This window comes from Odontomachus brunneus, unplaced genomic scaffold, assembly GCF_010583005.1.
Source record: "Odontomachus brunneus isolate Ranch 3 - 2012 unplaced genomic scaffold, Obru_v1 Obru_scaffold_189, whole genome shotgun sequence".
Taxonomy (NCBI): Eukaryota; Metazoa; Arthropoda; class Insecta; order Hymenoptera; family Formicidae; genus Odontomachus; species Odontomachus brunneus.
Window position 1 is genome coordinate 80,185 of NW_022639639.1, and position 5,515 is coordinate 85,699.

Consider the following 5,515-nt stretch of genomic DNA (forward strand, 5'->3'; position numbering starts at 1 on the left):
ATATATATATATATATATATATATATATATATATATATATATATATATATATATATATATATATATATGTATGTGTTATGCCCACACTTGCACACGCGATCGCGCACGGGAGAAATGAACGTAACACACAATTATAAAGAACAAGAAGCTTTAATGTACGGCGAAAACACGTCTTTACAGTCTCAGAATTGATACCGTCGGAAACACGACCGCTCGCGACTACTTCTCGCTGTCAACTCTCTGACAGCCGCTGTTATTTCCGTTGCTAACCAAAGCTCGTTCCTCTGTCTCTTTAATACCGGGATCATCAAAAAGATCGAACCATCTCCGGTAGCGCGGACACAATATTATATATATATATATTTTTTTTGTCATTGCTTGATAGGCAAATTTACAACAGGCACATGTTACGTGACGATTATATTTGCGACGGATGAGCACAACTACCACGTTCGCAACAATGCTTTAGGTTAGATTTTAGGGGACAAAGTCTCCAACCTCTCTAAAAAATGTTCTTTTTAGTTTCTTTTAAATTATAATACTAAAATTCATGTTTACAGTATTTACAGTATAAATAAACTTCGTACCATCTGAAACTTAATTAGAAAAGTATAAATTTAAAAGTATAAATTTTGTTATATCTCCTTAAACACACAATATCGTCCCCCACCAAGTTCTTTTTGCAAATCATTTCTATCATCTCTACAATATAAGTCATTATTTGTCAACCGGTAAAGCCGGCTGTCCAAAATTGGTTTGAGTTAAAATGAAGAAATAAGGGCTTAAAATTCGCGTAAAATATAAGCTTTCGAATGCAGTGTACTATTTTTAAAAATTTAAAATGGCGAATCCAATATGATGGCTAAACGATGGGAGTTATTTATTATTTTAATTATTTAGGTGTAAATAACACTGTCCGATAAAATTTGCCTTTTTCCTGCGATGATTGCAGCTACTATTTTTTAGTAAATTCAAAGTCGCTGAATCCAAATCCGCCAACAAAAAATGCCCGTCGTGTTTTTAAGATAAATCCAGTAATATGGGTAAAAAACTGCGTTTCTTGCCATATTCGGCACGCGGCGTGGCATGCGGCGTTCAGGCGCTGGATACGTGCTCGACGCTTGCGTCACGCCGAGACTTGTGCCTTCGCGACTATGTAAAGCTCTTAAAATGTGGCGCTCGCGCCGTTTCCAACCCGACTGATGGTCGGTCAGGTCGGTCGTTACGAGTGTGTTGTCACACTTCTTTCTCTCTTGCAATATTTTGACATAGTAAGGTTATGGCTAGACTCTTTTTATAATTATATTAATTGCATTGTGATTGTTGTTACATCCTTTGAAACATACCAACAAATATGTCATTACATTTTTGAACGATATAAGAATATATCCGTTACAGGATATCGTTATAGCGTAGTGGCATCATCAGTTTCCCGTACGATCGTTGAAGTTAGTCATCGGAACAACATGGTCATCTAAAGATGGTGGTCGTCTCACACGGGATCGAAACAACGCCGCATCTCACGAATAAATGTTTTTTTTATTATTTAGACAAAATAATATTTCATTATACTTTCCTCAATCTATTTTAATTAATAATGATTTTGCACTAAATTTTTCTAAATTTGAACTAAAATACTCGGGAAAAAATATCATATATAATTATACAAGGTGACCCATTTTAATCTATAATTCCGAATATCTCCTAAACTACCCGTTCTACGGGAAAATAGTTGCGACAAAAAATGTTCAGGACAGAAGGGTCCACAAATCTATGCTAATGACCTTGACCTTGAGGTGACCTTTCAAGGTTATTTGAAGATCAAGGTCTTTTTTTTCAATGGGAACCCCTATTTTTGACTCCGGATTTGGAAAGAACAGGAAATTTTACGTTCAAAATGATATTTTGAAAATTTTTTATATGACCTTCAAAGGTCAAATAAAGGTCAAATGTCTAAAAATGGCTGTAGACCTGTTTTTCTGAGTGATTATGGTTTTTTAGGATTGACAAGCGTTGGAGGAACTTTAAAAAGTAAGTGTGATACGCTATGACCTTCTTGACCTTTAAGTTAACTATGAAGGTCATTTGAAGGTCAAGGTGATTATTTGAAATAGGAATCCCTATTTTTGACGTTGGATTTGAAAAAGCAGGACATTAACGTGAGTAAAGACACGTCTTCGCGATTTTCATCGCTCGTGTGAAATCCACCACACAAAGTGAAAATCGTTTTCTTGCACGCTCATTGGAGTGAGATATTCTTCTTACATTTGGCGTTACCTCACGGGAATCAAGCACCCTAAACGTGAGAGGCAAAGGGACTCACGGGAATCAAGCACCCCAAACGTGAGAGGCAAGAGGACTCAAGCACCCCAAAGGAAACAGTACTTACTAAGTCCACGTCGTTGTTTCTGGGTAACGCCAAAAGTAAGAAGAATATCTCACTCCAATGAGCGTGCAAGAAAGCGATTTTCACCTTGTGTGGTGGATTTCACACGAGTGATGAAAATCGCGAAGACGTGTCTTTACTCACGTTAATTTCCTGCTTTTTCAAATCCAAAGTCAAAAATAGGGATTCCTATTTTAAATAATCACCTCGACCTTCAAATGACCTTCATAGTTAACTTAAAGGTCAAGAAGGTCATAGCGTATCACACTTACTTTTTAAAGTTCCTCCAACGCTTGTCAATCCTAAAAAACCATAATCACTCAGAAAAACAGCTCTACAGCCATTTTTAGACATTTGACCTTTATTTGACCTTTGAAGATCATATAAAAAATTTTCAAAATATCATTTTGAACGTAAAATTTCCTGTTCTTTCCAAATCCGGGGTCAAAAATAGGGGTTCCCATTGAAAAAAAAGACCTTGACCTTCAAATAATCTTGAAAGGTCATCTCAAGGTCAAGGTCATTAGCACAGGTTTGTGAACCCTTCTGTCCTGAACATTTTTTGTCGCAACTATTTTCCCGTAGAATGGGTAGTTTAGGAGATATTCGGTATTATAGATTAAAATGGGTCACCCTGTATATAATTATAAATAATTAAATATGTCGCTTTATATATGATTATATATGAAACATTTTTTTCCGGGGCGTCAATGTCATTTTTGGTACATCCTTTATTTAACGCAAAAGTGCATCAATAGCAGTGAAGAGCGTTAAAGTAGCGTCAATGAAATTGAAAAATAAAATTTCGTTTGATAACAAAAAATTGGTAAATATGGCAAGAAACGTAGTATTTATATTACTCGATTTATCTTAAATCGAGTAATCATTTGATGTGATTTTTTACTGGCAGATTCGGCTTCAGCGACCTTAAGTTTACTAAGAAATATTGGCCTTTATCGTCGCAGATTTTTCGTTGAACTGTGTAATTTAAAACAGCAAGGAAACTACTTTAAAGAGTTTTTAAATTATTTAGTATAAATAATTTAAACAATTTGTTTAAACACAATAATTTTTCAACTCCAACTTTATATTCGTACTCAACGACCCTCAAAACTTCCTTACAAATATTTTTATTTAAATTAGATAAATTAAAATTTTTACTCCCACCGTTTAGCCGCCATATTGTATCCGCCATTTTGAATTTTAAAAAATAGCACACGGCATTCGAAAGCTTATATTTTTACGCGAATTTTAAACCCTTGTTCATTTTGATTCAAACCAATTTTGGGCAGCCAGCTTTACCGGTTGAAAAATAATGACCCATATCAATTTCAGCAACATCAAATGAGATATAATCTTTTATACATATTTATCATAGTTATCTTTCATATTAATCTTTCCATATTAATCTTTTATGCATATTTACCATATTTATTTAAAATTGTTTTATCTTTATTTTTTTTAAGAACGACCGTACATTAACATGGATTATTTAAAAAATAGTTTTTCGAAATTTGATATAAAAGAAATGCTTCGGAATTTTTTTAGTGCAAGATTTATAATTGAAAAACAAATTATGTTAAGACAAAAAGAAAGGCTCGCAATGATACCCTTAAGAAAAATTTAATTTATATGATTGTATACAATTAATTTATAAAAGATTTATCGATAAAAGTCCAAAAGACTTACTAAATACAATATATATGATTTTTTTTTTATTATTATGAAATGTTATTAATTGTCAGATATTGACACTTACTCGATAGAGGTGTGTAATGACTTTCATAGTGTTATGTAATGATACTCATGAATTTTCCTATTTCTTAATGATACAATAATCGTATACATAATTATCTGATTGTGGTCAATGTCATTAAACTCTTTATATGACCATTTTGTACACAATGTGCAAGGATATCACATCTCATTATTTTTTCCACATTCATAGTTCTTCTTTAGTTATGTTGGATTGGACTAATTACAATTCAGATACAAAATAATAATAACAATTGAAAATTCCGATAAGTATGTATAGTTTGTCGCATTGTTGATATTAGATAAACTAAAAATACTTTTAGTTAATTAACTTGTGATTTATTTTAAGAAAATGTGACAAACTTTCTTCAGTGGAATGAATAACTTAATAATAACTCACACCGCAAACACGTGGTGTCTTTATAATTGTAGAAGTATCTACTGAATAATCATATATTCCCGGTATTCTTACGTCAGTTATGAAATAACTTGGATGAACGCAATTATCCTCTCTATAAGTGCGATTATCCTTCGTTTTCCTATATAATTATTACTTTAAAAAGATAATTAGTACAATATGAAAATAGAGTATATACAGGGTGACCCATTTTAATCGACCCACGCGAATTACTGCGAAGATAGGATTGTTAGCGAAAAATGTTTCAAACAAAAGTTATACGGTTCGATGGAGGACATAAGAAGGTCATTGGTTTGACCTTAGGTGGCGCTACCAAGGTGAGGTCGAAGTCAACTTTGCTTTTTTAAATAGAAACATATATTTTTTATTACGGAATTTTATTCTACGTAAAGAAACAATTTTTGTTTGAAAAATTTTTTATATGACCTATTTTCTAAGATATTTACGGAAATATCTATACAATTATTGGTTTCAATAATTTTTTACTTGCATTCTATCAACTTTATCAAAAAATAGCAAAAAATAAAAGTTATTTATTTTCTTCTCATAGAGTTCTGAGAATTTTTTCGGATTTTTTATAAACTTTTTAGTACTACATTTTCTTGAACTACATTCTCTTGAAGTATTAAAAAGTTTATAAAAAATTCCAAAAAAATTCTTAGAGCTCTATGAGAAGAAAATAGATAATTTATCTCTTGCTATTTTCCGGTAAAGTTGATAGAATTCGAGTAAAAAATTATTGAAACCAATAATTTTGTAGATATTTTCATAAATATTTTAGAAAATAGAGGTAGTATAAAAAAATTTTTCAAACAAAAGTTATTTATTTCTTTACGTAGAATAAAATTCCGTAATAAAAAGTATATGTTTCTATTTAAAAAAGCAAAGTTGATCTATATCTGACTTTGGTGACGCCACGCAAGGTCAAACCAATAATACCTTTTTATGTCCTCCAT

The 5,515-nt window shown here is 31.8% G+C and overlaps 1 protein-coding gene across 7 annotated transcripts in view; it reads left to right on the plus strand.

Annotated features, from left to right (window-relative positions):
* Positions 1 to 5,515, plus strand: part of LOC116851756 (Fanconi anemia group D2 protein) — a 112,279-nt gene that overhangs the window by 51,559 nt on the left and 55,205 nt on the right. The gene's annotated exons all lie outside the window — the stretch shown is intronic.